This window comes from Artibeus jamaicensis, unplaced genomic scaffold (genome assembly GCF_021234435.1).
Source record: "Artibeus jamaicensis isolate MK-2021 breed Jamaican fruit bat unplaced genomic scaffold, CSHL_Jam_final contig_432, whole genome shotgun sequence".
Classification (NCBI taxonomy): Eukaryota; Metazoa; Chordata; class Mammalia; order Chiroptera; family Phyllostomidae; genus Artibeus; species Artibeus jamaicensis.
Window position 1 is genome coordinate 11,092,319 of NW_026521828.1, and position 16,762 is coordinate 11,109,080.

Here is a 16,762-nt window from a genome sequence, read left to right on the forward strand (position 1 = left end):
GTCAGTAGTTATTTTATGAAGACTTTGCCCAAGACAGTGCCTCAACACTGGTAAGCTTCCGAAGGTGCGTTTGCACATTTATAGAGCATTCTGTGGAGTGTGACTTTTCATTTACTCGTCCGGTCCCTGGGCTTGCACTACAGTCCTCAGAGGGTTTGTTGAGACACGGATGGCTGAGGTCCAACTCCAGAGTTTCGGCTTCAGGAGGTCTGGGCTGTGGTGGGGGAGCAGTCAAAGAATTTGCATTTTTAACAAATTTATAATAAAAAAAAAATCAAATGAATGTTCTTCTGAATGTCATTGTCCTCATTCTCATTTCTAAGTCTTTTTTGTGAATATACATCAAATGACAAAATACTGATAATATGGCCTCTATTAGCAGAAAAAAAGACTTTGCAAGCAGCTAATGATGCCTGTTTTCCACTATTATCATCTGCCGCTGCTAATACAGAAGCAGTTGATTTTGTTCACAGTCCAATCTGACGCCAGTCCATGGTGTCGAAATAGAAGCTTTTAAACTGCGTTGGCACTAGTGAAATGTGACATTATTTTAACTATTGATATAAATTCAATTTAAAGTTTACCATTTAGGGTAATTTTTGTAGTGATAATAAAAATGTGCATTTTACTGGGATGTACCATTATATTCTTACCTTAAATTACATTTATGGTGCTGAAATGTACCTGTTGTTGTTTGTGAAATATCCACATTTATAATTGCCTCCAAAAAAAGATGCAATTTTCACAATCAAAATAGGCACACCACTGTCAAAATTTATAAGCATTTTTATACAGGCAGAGTTAGAATAATTGAGCCACAACATTTATTTCATAAGTGATATTGAATATATTGTTTAAAAATCTTGAATGTGGTCATATACACTTTTTCTCTTTGCTGCTCAAATTCAGTTTGATTTCAGATATATTTGAATTTTTATTAAGGTCAGCTTTAGTGTCTTACAGTATTATCGATCATCCTAAATTTTTGTATTATCTGAATATGTAGGAAATCTCTAAACATTCAATTAGTGGAACACAAAGCACATCAGCTTTTTTTTTTAACCCCAGAAGGTTGAATTTTTGGTTTGTTTTGTGGTTTGAGTATTATCTATAATAAAACACTTTGGGAAAATACTAGAAATTTTTGACAGGATTTCTCACATTAATGCTAGTGTTCATTTTGCCTTTTTTACACAGCAGTAGCCTGTGAGCTTGGCATTTGTCGCTTAGAATACCATGTTTGAGATCTGTCCATGTTATATATGCATTGTGGTTCATTTCTTTGTACTGCTGAGCATTTCTCCCTGGTGTGAACACACCACACTTGTTTTACCCATTAGAAATTTGGAAGGCATTTGGGTTGTGTTCAGCATTTGGCAATAATGAATAAAGTTGCTATAAATATTCATGTGCAGGCTTTTATGTGATATAACTTTGTATTTCTATTGGATAAATACCTGTGGGGGGGGCTGTTACTGGGTTGACTATTGTGTGTAGGTGTCTTTAACCATATAAGACATTACCATACCTTTTTCTAAGCTGGCTGCATCAGCACTTCAACTTGCACAAATGTCTTAGTGAATTACAGCTACTGAAACTACACTTGCAAACTGATAGTGAAAACTTTTCCTTTAAAACAAAAAGGATGCAGACAAATTAAATGATTGAGCTCAAATGTTATGCCAGACTTAAACCTGAAAATCTACAATTAGGTTTGGGAAGATTTGGGTTTGGAAGAAAAACTTTTTGATGGAGCTCCTATATTGAATTGAATAGATTTTTATTTTCCTCTGGAACAAAATAAAATTTAGATGAAATATGAGTTTGCTTTATCAACAAAGTATCCAATCAATCATAGAAATAAGTTATTTATAAGATTTTATTCTATCAAACTGTTTGAGAAGCAGTAAACTCTAAATTGAAGCTAAAAGAGCACAAAATACTTGGGTACAAGAGACCATTTTCCATTTAGCAGAATGGAAACAGCTTGTGCAACATCTGAAAGAGAATTTTCAAAATCGTTTTAAAAATATTCTTCATGAAGAGGAGGGAGTTGAAATTGTCAAAAATTTCAAATCTATTAAACACATAATGCAACTTTAAAGGAGATACAGGCAATTTTATGAAAACAATAATAACAAAGCCATATTATTGAGGAAAAATACATTCCTCAGAAAAAATACAAGTGACACATTTTTAAAGATAAATATGGCCGAGAAACTGATTAAAGTACTTAATTAAAGCTAATTCAGCTCAGTTTATTTTAAATGTTTAAATAAAGTTTTTTTTAAATTGCATAAGTATACAAAGATAGGTGATTTTATAATTTTAAGAAATATTTGTATTTTTGAAAATAGTTTTGGGATTGAACCCTAAGTATATCATAAAACCAACTTAAGGGTCAGTAATCATTTCAGTGTTATATAAATTATAATTTTAACATTACCTTTTACTATCACAGTTTTTCTGGTTTGACTATGGAGCACAGTCTCCCTAGTCATCCAGCTTGAAGGGAAAGCAGTTTCGACGAAGTATCAATGTGCACAGAGGCTGAGAGGCAGAGAGGAGCATGGGGCACTGGGAATCAGAGGGAAGGCTGGCGAGGATTTTGCTTGCTACAAGGTGTTAGATGAATTACAGTCTTAGCTCTCTTTACTGGGAGATTGAAATGTGTGTCTCCTTATAAACAAGGATGTTCTTTTTAGCAGGTTTGTCTGCAAAGACCTGCCACTTCCATAAAGTCCAGCTACTTATTTAGAACAAATACATGTTGCATTTAACAATTGATTTAGCATTGCTCTGGATATGCTCCACTGTGAATAGGGCTTTAAGATTGCATTGTTCCCTCTTACTCTATGTCTGTTAACATGTTAACTATGTCAGAAATGAAACAGGTCAAAAAGAGACAAAAATTCTCAATAATGGTGGCTCCTTTGAGGGCAGTTCACAAGCATTAATCATGGCTGATGTCTTTTTAAAAATTGCCTCTGTCTGAGAGGAGATTCACCAGGTAGGTTACTTACCTGCAAAGCAGATCTTCCACTGGGACCTTAGTGACCAAACGTGTAAGCACCCCCTTTTTTAATGGGTAAAAGTCATATATCATTAAAAAAGCTAGATATGTATGTATGTGTATGTACACACAGAGAGAGGTGTATATGCACACAGAGAGAGATGTATTATGCGTCTAAAACTTACAGTAGCCTGCCTACTCAGGTTCTGTTAACTGTCATTACAGTTTAGTCCTCTTTTTCCTTCTCAACCGCTTCCGCCATCGCGTTAGCAGTTGGCTGATCTCTCTGTCTCTTCCTCCAAGTGTGGACTCCACGCGTCCATAGGCAGCACCAAAAACTTCTCACATTCCCTGCACAGTCGGAATGCCCTACATTTTCAGGTACAACAGTCTGGTGAGCGGGCTGTGGCTTCCCGTGGCTGCTTCATCGCTTTAGACTTGACTTCTCCAGAATACATTGTGCTTCAATACAAGACAATATTATGCCATTTTGACTAATTTCATTCTAATGATTTCTGATCACCAAATTTCATTATTCCCCACACATCCCTCAGGCTACTAGAAGATGTAGTAAATGAAACGAAGGGCTTTCCTCATCTAGGGAAACTGGCAAAACTGAAAAAAAAATTAGCCCCTGCCCTTACAGTCCATTTTCTAGTTACTGAGTCATGACCCAGTTTAGATGGGTAGCAGGCAGAGGTTTCTGGCATAGACTTGACTGGCCATTGAGAAGCAAAGGGAAGTAGCATTTGCTCCATTTTTCATTCAAATACGTGGAGCACTTGAATTATGCTGTTCTGGGAACTAAAAAGAAAAAAGAAAGAAAGAAAAAAAAGTAAGGCATGTATTTCCCGGATGCTCAGTCTCTTTGGGGAAATAAGCCCTAATGTAGAAAGCAGTTAAGTAACTGCATTAGGCAGCATATGCTTTGAGCATCAAAAAATATGCCAGTAATACATATTGCAAGGGCTCATAGAAAGGTCAATGTCAGCAGAGGAGACTTCAAAGAAGGCTTTGTAGATGAGAAGAGGACTGGGGTAGATTTTAAACATGGGTAGTATTTGGGGAAAAAAGAGGAGAAACAGCATTTACTGTCATAACAAGATTCTCAACTTTTCATCCAAACATGCATTTAGCAAACGTTTAAGGCCAGTGCGGTCTACTGTGTTCTTGGGACAGAAGGAGCTCCCTGTGACTATAGTAGAGAGACTGGGGCCAATGTAACACTGCATTTATTGTTAGTTAACATGGAGAATATATTTATATCTTAGGAACTTTCTCTAGTTTGTAAACTTCTCAAGACCAGACTCATTCCTTCCCACCTCCACACCTTCTGCCCCTGAAACATTTATGATGCATTTACCACAGTGCCTTGGCTCTGGTTCTCAAAGATATTTGACGAATCTACATCTGCATGGATGCTTGAGCAACTCAACTCAGAACTTCCCTTGGTACATACAACCTTATTGTACTTGGATTACTGTTTAGATTAAATTAGGCTAAATCTCAACCACAGGCCAAACTCACAAATTGCCTGTCAATTCCATTTCTTATTTTTTCAGGACACATGGTATTGCTATCTCTTTCTTTCAGATTCAATGCAGTTGACATCAAAACAGAATGCAATGATCTTCAGAGCTGAGATCTTTCTGACCTCAGCACAGTCTCTTCTCTGGAATTCATGTGCTAACTTTTAAGTTCTTGCCTGGTTTTATCTCTCTCTAAGACTATTTTTCAAGAATTTGGGAACATATACTTCCTGCTTTGAAAGGGTTTCCATTGCAATTTCTTTATGTCTTGCCCTAGAAATTTATGAAACACTCAGCAGCTGTTCTCATTCCATGAAAAATTAACTGAGTAGGTTTAGCATCTGTTTCCATGTTGCTTTGTGATAAGTGGGTTTGCACTATTCTGTATAAATGGAATGTATTAATCATTCCCCATTCAAGTGCTTACATTTTGTAAGCAGACTGAGAAGTTAGAAAAAGGGAAAAATGTCAACGTGTTTGTGGATACCTAAAGATAACTGAATCCTAATTCCAACAATTCTGTAACATAACAAAAATAGTCATTTTAAGATGTCCTATTAAAAATATTTTGTGGATAAAGTAGGCTTAAAGTTTCAGTGTGTAAGAAACTCTGGGCAGGGGATAGGCAGAAGAGATGAGTGAAGAAGAAAGAATAGTGTTATATCTAAATATCTACAGGCCTACATGAATAATGAGACATATCTCATCTGACTCCAAATGAAAGAACAGGAGCAGTGGGCATAAGGTAGAGGGGATAAATTTTAGCTAAATACGAATAACTTTCTAAAGCCAGCCAAAAGGCGGAACTCACATATGACACTAAGTTCTCCATCACTTGGGGTAAAATGGGGGTAAGGCAGCATCGAGAGCCATTTGATTTGGGTAATTTTCAATTTCAAGTGAAACAACAACAACAAATGAAGAGACCGTGTGAAGCAAAGAGGGAATTTATCATTCCAAGTGGCTAAATAATCCAGTCCCTGCTGGATCCCAGGGACCAAGACATGGGGACCTAATGTCTTTTCACTTCTCGACTCTCTTGTCTTCCATGGAGATTCCATTTGTCAGCTCCATTGTCTCAAGCAAGTCCTGGTCCCTCATGTGGGCAAGATGGCTTCTGGAACATTCAGATTTACATGTGACACAGTCACTTTTGAGTTTAGTGGAAATAAGCAACCCTCCCTGCCAAGTGCTCCTGTAGAAGTTTCAGGGTTGGCTCCGAGGTGAAGAAGTTTGCGTCCCATGACCTTCAACATGGCCCAATTCCCATGTCTGGATGAGCTTCCCACTCCTGCTTAGAAGCATCTCCAGTATCTCAGCAGACAGTATCCCGTGTGTGAGGGGCGTCACCCAAAATAAAATCCGGGCTCTAGTGGTGGGAGGAGAAAGGAAGGGTTGGCAGCAAACACGACAAGTTTTCAACTTGAGTCCTAGAGAAGTGATGAGATTAGATCAACACTTTTAGTGCATTTTTAACAGTGGATCAGTGTTGCCAACAAAATATTTGACACAATATGTACAGTAAGAAGGGATGCTTTTCTGGTTGACACATTATGAGCACCCAGGGATCTAACAAATTAAACATTTTTTTTAACTCCAATGTATGTATCACCCTAAGAGCCTGAGAACACCTGGGAGTCTGTTGAGCAAGTCAAACAGTAAGGCCTCATAGAATCTGGAGTCTGTGACTATTAGCTCACATTCATTTGACCCTTGGGTCTAATGGGGATATTAACTCTGCTCAGTGAGTATCTGTTGGGTTGGACTTAGTGAGTGGAATTTCGGTGAGGAAAACACTTGTCTAAATTTTGTGTGTCATCTGCACTTTCCAGAGCACTTTCACGTACCCTTTCATGGGTTTTTAATGATGTCCCTGTGAGCCAGGCCATGTGTTGTCTTTATTGTTTAAATCTTTATAGACGAGTAGGAGCAATAACAGAGCGGACCACTTCGGACCCATCAGCCCACGACTATCAAGTTTTAATTTCATATCTGTCCCAGTTCTCTCTCATTTTTATGAAAAGAAAAAAAAATTGCAGTTAAAATCCCCTATTTTCTACTTGTATTCAATTCCCTTCCTCTCTGCCCAGAAGTAAACATTATTATGAATTTGAGTGTTTGTATTTTCTGTGAATGTTTCATTATTTTTCTGCTACACATTTATATATTCATAAAGTTATACTTTTTTTGTGTTTTACTGTATATAAAACATTAAGTCATGATCAACAAATCATATGCTGTTTCACCTAAATGATTTTAAAATGTGTGAATACATAGTAGATACAGAGTACTTTTATTGTTGCAAGGAATTAAAATAATCCATTTAAAGCAAATGACACAATTGTTAATTCAGCAGGATGTTCAGGTATTTTTCCTGTGTTTTTGTTTTCAATGAACATTGACCATTATCAGCAGACCTGGCGGGTGTGAAAGCCATCATCTTATGGAAAGCTAGATTTAACCTACAGAACACATGTGCAGGGCCATGGCACCGCAGTAGCTCTCCCTGCCCTGGGATCTCTGTGTAAACTCCAAGGATTCGACAAAAAAAACTAAAGCAAATGTGTTGGTATTGGGATTTTTCTGAGAAGTATCTTTATTTATCTTTGGAATCTCAGAGAACTGTAACCTGCAAAATTTAAGAACACTGCCTGAGATGTTTTATAAAATATTTACAAACCATTCCCAACTTGCCAAATTAAAACAAACTTTTAGCAGATGGAATGGGGATATATTTTAGTTCTGTTCTTAGCAGTTTACAAAAATTATATTCGTTATTTTATTTCCTCTATATCTCAAAGCAGGGGGTGAAGTTTGGGAAAATAATAGTCCTAATGAAACTGGATCAATCCATTTATTCCAGAAAACTTTTAAAATCAAAAACCTAAGTTTTTGTTCTTTTGAAATCAGCATTTTCTGATGAAATTTCATTGCTCTGTATCCACTGAGTTCAACACATTCAGAGTCAACTCCACAGGCTCATTAAGAACTTAGAGGAAACCGCACTTCCCACTGCAGGGCACCCAAGGTGGGGAAGGCACCCCCTTGCCTTTCCCATTGTACCTGACCTGCCCAGTACCTCTGTGCCTGGGGCTAGTGCCCCTCTGTGCCACAGCTCCATGATAAACAGGTTTTTATTCAGTTACCATTTAAACTCCTTGTTTCCTACTGAGCTTGGAGAACTGCTCTAAATCTCATCATCTTATGCCCTACCTTTAACACCCTATATTTTTCTCAGCAGCCTTTCCCTTTCTTCTCAGCTACTACAGAAGTCCAAAACCAGAAAAACAGTAACAATGGAGGTAACTAACAATCAGCATTTAGTGAGCTGGCTCTGAGTAGTTACTGTGCCCAGCTCTTTATTCACTGGCCTAGTTATTCCTTCATTTATCTAATCAACTAATCCTTGCTGAATATGCACCATGTGAACTGCCAGAGAGATTCAGTGCTGAAGCCAGACACTTCCCTTTACATCAAGGGGTTTAGAGTCTAAAAGGCATATGAATCAAATATCAACTAACAAGTACAAACTCGAAGTTGTGATAAGAGCTACAAAAGAGAGCTGTATGGTGTTTTAGGAACATGTAAGAAAGGAATTTGACATTGTCACGGAGAAAAAAAAGGAATGAATTTCCTTAAGAAGTAATCATGGACATTGACGTAAGAAGGCTCAGTATGCAGCACAGGAGAGAAAGAGAAATCCAGACCGAAGGAACATTACATATCAGCGCCCTAGATGATGGAAGGAACATAGCAGTTACAGGAACCTGAACTCCTGACAACCGTCCTGGGGTCCAGGCATAATTATCATTTTGCTGTTGACCAGGGGCTAGGTGAGCTTCAGTAACTACAGACGTAGAGTCACTCTGCTGGGGAGTGGCAGGACCAAATCAAAGTCGCGTGCAGCCTCAGTAGGTGTTCTCTTAAAACTGCGCACTCCTCCTCAGGCACACATACGCAGCCCCAGACCGGCGGATTCACGGCGGAAGTATGCCAGAGACGTAAAGATCACGTCACCTCAGTGCTTATTTCAGGCAATGGGAAAGGTAGAAAAACTCTCAAATTATTTTTATAAGACAACTCATGGCCAGTCTTGTTTTACATGTATACCCCCATATGGAGTAATTTTTTACCAAATACTATCATGTCATCTCATCTACAAATATGCCTGCAAATATCTGTAAAAATTCCGATTAAAAAAAATGTAATGACTACCATATTGGTAGCACATCTAAAGGGATTTGGGAGAACAAATAAATAGGAAGGACACAGGAACGAGAACTAAGGGGTGTGGAAATGGGAGGGAGGTGGGGAGCATGGGGTGGGGTGGGGGCTGGGATGGGAGAAATAGACAAAAAACTGTACTTGAAAAATAACTAAATAAAAATTTTTTAAAAATCTGGGAAAGTGCTGCTTCCAATTTAATTTTCATGAGTTATATATTTCATATTTTCTAATGAAACTGATTCTTGCCTAGTGTGATATTTTCATAGTTACGTTTTAGATATTATTCTTATGAATAATGTCCCATAATACCCTTGGTTGGGCCTATTCAAATTGGCTTCTGAGTCTTTTTGACATGATACTCATAGTAATCGATCAACTTCTTCGATACCTGATATGACATGAAATTCCAGGGCCTTCTTAAGCATTTGTTATCTCAAACCCAGAATCAGCCTTTTCTCAAAAATGCCCTGGTTCCTTTTGGTTGGGAAATTCTGTTGGAGACCACAGTGGAGGCAGTAGGGTGCTCACTGCCACGAGGTTGTTCGTAGGTCTTTTCCATGGACAGAGCTAGGAAGTGAGCATTGGAAAAAGAAAGAAAGGAAACATTTCTTGACTATAAACTATTATTTCCAATTCAAATTTAGAATTACAGGACTGGAACTTCATTGGTTTTATATTTATGATTCATCTCTATTATGCTGAAATTCTTGATTCTTATGATGTTCTTTGCTCTGTCCTGTAATTCATTTAAAATTGGATCAGTTACATCGCCATAGTATGTACACCAACAGGATGATAATTAAAAGCTGCTGAGACGTCTTTGCAGCTTCCTTTGTTCTTAAAATGTATCTCCAAAGGCTGTGCTGCCAGGTCACTGTGCTTTTTACGTTCCTCTCTGTGTGCTTATGCAGACTCGTGTATATGGGAATTCATTTGTCAACTTGTGCTCTCGATTTTGGAAATTAAAAGCAATCTTGCTTTGTAATTACGTAAAATACGTACAAGGCACATACATGAGTAGGACAGACATAAGGAAGCTGTGTCCTTTCCTGGTGGTTAGAATTCATGCAAGAGCCATGACTGCAGTGAGGAAGAGGATGTATGGGGTGGGTGGGCCTCGAACCCACGCCAGCGCAGAGCTCTCCAAGCAGCAGTCCTGCTTCTGTGGAGGTATGGTTTGTGACATTAGAACTTTCATGACTGGAAACAGAAACTTAGTTTCCATAGGAGGAGAAGTAAAAACTGAAAGCAAAAGCTAAAAAGTAGTCCAAAAACAAAAATAGAAAACAAGCAAACATCCATTTGTGGGCATAAAGCTAAGGATCCTAGTATGGTTTCTTAGGAATCTCTTCCTCATAGACTCTCCCTGCTGCTCCCGGCCTGACTCAGCCTCACCCCCCACAGACAGACTCCATCTCTCCCATTAATTAGATTCTCGTCATGCCATTGAGAAGCAAGAAAGGTGGGGGTTCTGAGTCAGGCAGACCTTTGCTCAAGTTCTGGTTTCATCCCTAAGTTATTTATCTCTAGAAAATGTAAGTAACCTCCGTCTCAGTTTCCTTATCCACAAAATGATTATAATCTCTTTGCCCGTTTTTTAAAATCTATCAAATAGGGATCCTACTTTAGAAAATTTTTGTGAAGATTACATTAGATAATTTTTAAAATACCTAATACAGTGCCTGGCACATACTCAGCATCCACTTACCATTGGTTTTGGCTATGAACACTATTGTTTCTGTTTCTGTGATTAAAATTGGTATATACCAATTTTTTGTTCTTATTCCTTTGTCATATATTTCCTTGGGAATTGCGGAGTCATTCGTTGCACCCTGTAATTTTTTATTCATTTCTACTCATCAACCAAGACATAATTAAAGAAAGCTCTCTAAACTTAGACTTCTTAAAAGAGAAAAAAGGGGGAATATGTTTGAGCCTTTTCTTAATCTGACCTAGCTTGGTTCTATATTTCCAGTTCTTCGCACAGGACTAAGAATCAGGATCCATGCAGTTCCTCCTTCCTCCCCCAGGGAGGCGCTGTGTGGGTTTCAACCTAAGGAGATGAAGTAATAACATAGAGAGCGTCACGGAGGCCAAGCCCCTGGTCCTGGCAGTATCCATCTCACGCCTTTAGCGATCTTGGGAGTTCATGTGTGTGCCCCGGTCTGTGTATTTATAAAATTAGGTCACTCAGAAAGTTTCTGATTTCCTTCCCATTTTGAAAGTATGGTTCTATATTTAAATGGTGTATTTCATGTAATCAGTTCTATGGTTCACATATCCCAGTGCTTTGTCGTCTGTTCCTCTTTAAAGGACGTTCCCTCTGGAGTTATTAACACCTTCTAAAGGAAGGTTGGTTTTCTTTCATTCCTCCTGGCTGCCAATAAGCCTGGAGTTAACGTCCAAGGAAAATAGTGGTAGCTCTTGTTAGTGTGAGTTTTCTTGCACAGTGACACTCTTCCCCATATCCTATTTACATAGATTTTATTATTTTGTCATTGCTCTCAGTTCGAGTAATAACCTGCCCTGTTGCAAGTCACCCGAATTTTGTTAATATTGTTACTACGAGACTCTTTGTAAGTTATAAATATTGTTCCCGTGTCTCAATTCCTTCATAGCCATTTAGGGGAAATAATACCTCTTGTACCTATTTTGTTATGAGAAAAAAGGGAGCTGTAGATATAAAAATTAAAGAGATAACATAATTTTAGATGCCACTCTCAGTTATTAGTATTAGAAGAACTAAACATAACTCCAAGGGGTAACTAATTAATTATTAAATAAGTATCTGGCACTGAGATTAAAAAAGCAGCTAAAACTCAGGCGCAGTCTTGTTCCGAGGTTCTGGTTTCCGTGTTTCTCACCTGAGTGGGAGGCAGTCAGCACGCTGCTCCCCCGAGGACTGGGTTGTTTCACTGTGTCTACTAGATGGCAGGCTCCATTCTTACCGCTTTCTTGGCAACAGGGACATGTAATTTGCCAGGTGGTGTGCAGAGAGTCTAACTGGCTTTCCAGATACACTCACGAGCTCTCCGATGGACAAAGGGAGTGCTGTGTGAGAGCCCAACCCTTTGTAAAACACAAAAGCACGTGAAGATTATCTAATGGTGCTGTTTGCTCAGCCTGTCTCTACTGATACTTTTGTTAGTGATTTGAGCACGCTGACTACATCCTCGCATGATGCTAAACATGTTACTGCAACGTGGCTAAGAGCTCAGGCTTTGAGAGATGCAGACCTAGGCTGGAGGCCAAGCTCCTCCATTCACTATCACTGTGATCTTCTGGAAGAATTGAGAGCAAAGATTGAGTGCTATAGGAAGATAGACTGATTCAACTCATGAGGAGGAATTTTCTATTTAAAAAAAAAAAGCTTAAATGTTCTTCAGTTGCATGAAAGGTGCCTAGAACCAAGCAGGAAGTTGTGTAGATCGAGAGCTATTGTGTGTTTCAATCCACTTGTAAATTCTAATTTGAATTTGAGTATTTTTTGCCCTTGTGCTGATGGTAGTGGACGATGGTCAGTGGGTGGTGATGACGACAATGATGATTCCCCTCCACTTGGGGCTCGTCTGCTCAGTTCTCAGACACACTTCTAGGGAGTCGGAGGAGAGTGGCACTGAATCCTAAAGGACAGAGACACATGAGACCAAGCAGGGGAGACAGTTGTAAGGCACAGACTACGAATATGGAAGAAAGGAAATGATGACAATGAATCAGAAGAGAAGACCACTGTAGTTTGGGAACACATCTTTAGTGTTAAGTATAAGGTCAGAACACCTTTTATGAAAATCCAGAAAATAGAATCAGATTCACTGGTTGAAGCTCCAAAGAAATTAACTTTAGCCCTGTATTGTTTTTAAAGATTTTATTTATTTATCTTTAGAGGGGAAGGGAAGGAGAGAAGGGGGGAAATATCAATGTATGCTTGCCTCTCATGTGTCCCTTGCTGGGAGTTGGCCTGCAACCCAGGCATGTGCACTGACTAGGAATTGAACCACGATCCTTTGGTTTGCAGGTCCATGCTCAGTCCACTGAGCTATACCAGCCAGGGCAGCCCTGTATTTTTTTAAAATCACAGAGAAAAGATTGTGATATTGGATTGGCCTGGGTTAGAGTCCCAGCTTGGCCACTTACTGTTATCTTGCTTCAGTGCCCTGAGCCTCTGTGAGCTCATCTGTAAAGTGGGAGTAATATTAGACTCTCCCTCAGAGAGTGCTGATACAGATTAAAATAATACATGCAAATGAATAACAATGCTTGATACATAGTACACACCCAATAATTGCTGGTTGTGCTAGTGCTATTAATAGTTAGGTCAAGAATATAATAAGAAGTGGGGCTGCTTCAAGGAGAGATAAGGTAGCTGTCACTGGATATTAATTTTTAAAAGTGAGGAGAGATGAGGTTCAGAAGGAATTCGAACATGGGTCCTGGGCGTTCATAACCCTGTGATTCTAGAAGCACCTGTTTGGCATCATTCTCTAGGCACCTCCAGTACATTTCCACTACTGTCCTGTTCTCTTCTGGCCTTTTCTATCCTAGGACCCCTATCCCTATGATGTAGTTAGGCATCTGCTGGACCAAATTTAGCAGTCTTCCCACCATATAATTATCTGCAACTGTTTGAGCACTTACATGCCTAAATTTTTCATAAACTACTTCATGCTATAATACCAATGGCTAATCATAGAGCTTTGATTATAATCTCTTCAGCTCTGTCTCCTGTTTACAACTGATTGGCCAGAGCTCATAATAGTAGCAGACACTGAATACAGGGTGGATGCATGAACAGAGAAGCAAACTAATGGGATTTCGTGTGTGGGAGTAATATCAGCGAGCATCATACTTATTAACATGGTATTTCATTCAGTGCCTAAATGGTTACCTGTAATATCTCTTCCAGGTGGTGTTAAGCCCCTGCTTGGGAACCTCCTACAACAGGAAATTCATCTCCTGTTCAGGCGTCCCATTTTCCCCTTGAGCAGAACTATTCACACAGATTTGCGCATTTCCACCATACATTCAACTACATTGTACTGCTTAGCTAATGAATTAATGGAATGACCCTTCCAGTGATATTTAGGAGGCTCCTGAAAGCACATCCTTTAAATAAAAATAATTTGCATTTTGAGGGCCGGGTTTCAGGCACCAGGCTGGCAGAGAATAAAATGCTAAGCTCCTGCTTCCCAAATGCCAGATCTTATTGTTACGTAGGTGTGGGGTGCACAGGATGGCAGATGTTTGCAGGATTGCGTGTTACAAAGAGAAATAAATTTTGTACCTCAGTAAGTATGTGGGAGATATAGACTATGGTAGAAGTAAATACATGTTAGTCATGTTTCATGAATATAAAAATGGTTGTGCAAATTACATTTCTTTTAGTTTCAAGAAATGCTATAGAAATGAATTGCTATAGTTTTTTACTCAACTCTTTTAAGTTAAACTTAAAAAAAAAACACAAGAATCAATTTATTTGACTCAAACATTAAAAAGGGTATTATTATAAGCAGCAGTTAAGACTTAAATGTCATCATTTGCTTTCTCCCCGAAAAGCATTTATTTGCCATTCTGTGACTGAGCGGTTAAATTGGCCACATCTGGAGTTAAACCAAAGACAATACTATATCAAACCTATTGTCAGAGGGCACATCTGCTTCTCAAAGAAAAAAAATAAGAAAAAGCAACCAAAGAGAAAACCACAATAAATATGTGGAGATGGGTGGTAAGCTGGTTACCATGGAGAGCTGTTGGATTAATTTGCATTCTGCGCACCATTAGATCCCTGTAGTGTTCGAATGACTCTTGACTAGGGTAGAGACTTCTGCAGAGAGAAACCCTGTCCCAGGGCAAAGCCCTGGGTAGATTTGTGAGTGTGTGCACAGCCTGTAGTGGTCCTGTACCTCGGACAGCTGCCAGCGCCACTCCTGGGGGTGAGCCCTAGCAGGCATGTGGCTATGGTGTGATCCCATCCCCTTCTCATGGCCATAACCCACTGAGCACACCAGGGTACACACATGACTTACAGTGGATCAGTTGGATTTTCTAGGTATTTGGCATTTGGACTGAGATATGTCTCATTCTGGCTTATTTGCTTGAATAGAGGAAATATATATCTTGGAGCTCTCAGGAAGTTAAGTTCATCCAAGGGCCTGGGAAGAAGATGGGGGAAAATGCAGGTAGATTATAGCCACACTTCTGAATGACTTACCAGTCTGTGCTTTTAGACCTTTAGCTGTCCTTGGCTTTTAAGAAATCGACAAATATTTTCCTTGTATATCTCACTTACTTGGTTTGAGATATTTGAAGTCAGTTTCTGCAAAATGGAAGGAAAAGAACACCAACTTAAAAGGTCTAAAAAATGATGACATTATCTTGGTTCTCAGTTATCAGTGATAATGTCTCAAAAGATTCAAACAGGAATCCCTTATCCCACAATTCCTCTGTTCTGGATGGTAAAGAGAGCACAGAGAAAATATAAATTTCAGTATTATTTTCTTCTTGTTCTTACATCACTGCTTTTTATGTTAATGCCACATCTACTCTAGGCTTTGCCAGGAAAAATGAAATTCAGTTGAACTAAATGGTTGTGTTTCTTTAAGATAAAAACAATTTCAGGAGGACATCATATTCTAGTGATTTCATTTCAGCCTTTACTAAAACAGTAATGTTCCTCCTGATAAATGACCACCCCATTTCTCTTAAGATGGTAGCCGCAATTGCTCTTTTAATTAGAAGGCAGCTTCTCCTTAGCCTAGAAAGAGTTTTCTTGATTTTATGTTATTAGTAAAATTAATAATTCACTGATTAATTTTCCATTCTTGTCTGGAATGAGAGAGTACGCAACTATGAGATTCCAAGTCAAGAAAGCCTGAGAGGATTGAATATATCGTGAAGCTCCCGGCAGGACCACAAGGTTACAGAAACTGACATGAATCAGTGGGCAGGGGTGGAAGTGTAGATTTCTCGGAGACTACTCACTCCTGCTTCGTGACAGGCTGTTCTCTCATTTGCTGCATCCTCTGCTTTGCCAGACTCCTCTTGAGCCGAGTACACACCTCTGTTGTATGGGAAATAATCACCTGATATGACCCCAAACACACACACACACACACACACACACACAGTGAGTGTGTGTGGTTACCCATCTCCATTTGCTTTCAGATTAAAGTTCCATGTGTTAGTCCAAATGTGAACTTAATTTTGTGTTTAATTTTGGAAATTAAAAATCAGACCCTGGAATTAGAAAATGCTCTTGTCTTTTAGCAGGCAGAAGAAGACAATTATCATTAAAATTCAACATTAAGAAAGCAAAGAATTCTATTAAAAATCTGCAAAAGATCTGATCAGATAGCTCACAACAATGAGACACCACTGCAAACCTATTAGAAAAGTCAAAATCCAAAGGAAGCCGCTGGAAGTGCAGCGGAGGGCGTGGGGCAGCAGAAGCTCCCTCACTGCTGGTAGGAGTGCCAACGCTGCAGCCATTGGGAAGGCACTTTGCCAGTTTCTTACAGAAGTAAACATATTTGCACCATATGATTCAGCAATTACACTTCTTGGTATTTACCCAGGTGGGTTGAAAACTCATGCCTACACAAAAATCTGCACACAGATGTTTATAGCAGTTTTATTCATAATTGCCAAAATTTTAAAGCAACTAAGACATGCTTCAGTAGGTGAGTGAATAACTAAACTGTGAAGCTTCTAGGCAATAGAAATGAACTATTAAGCCATGAAAAGATGTGGAGGAAACTTAAATGTTTATTACTGAGTGAAAGAAAGCAGTCTGCAAAGGCTGCCTACAGTATGTTCCCAACTAGAGGACATTCTGGAAAGGCAGAACTATCAGGACAGTAAAACCGTCAGGGGTTAAGGGGGGATAAGCAGAGCGCAGACTTTTAGGGTGCTGAATGTCTTTTATATGCTGTGTGCCACTACGCCTTTATTAAAACCCAAAGCATGTGCAGCACCGAGAGGGAGCCCTGCTGTACAC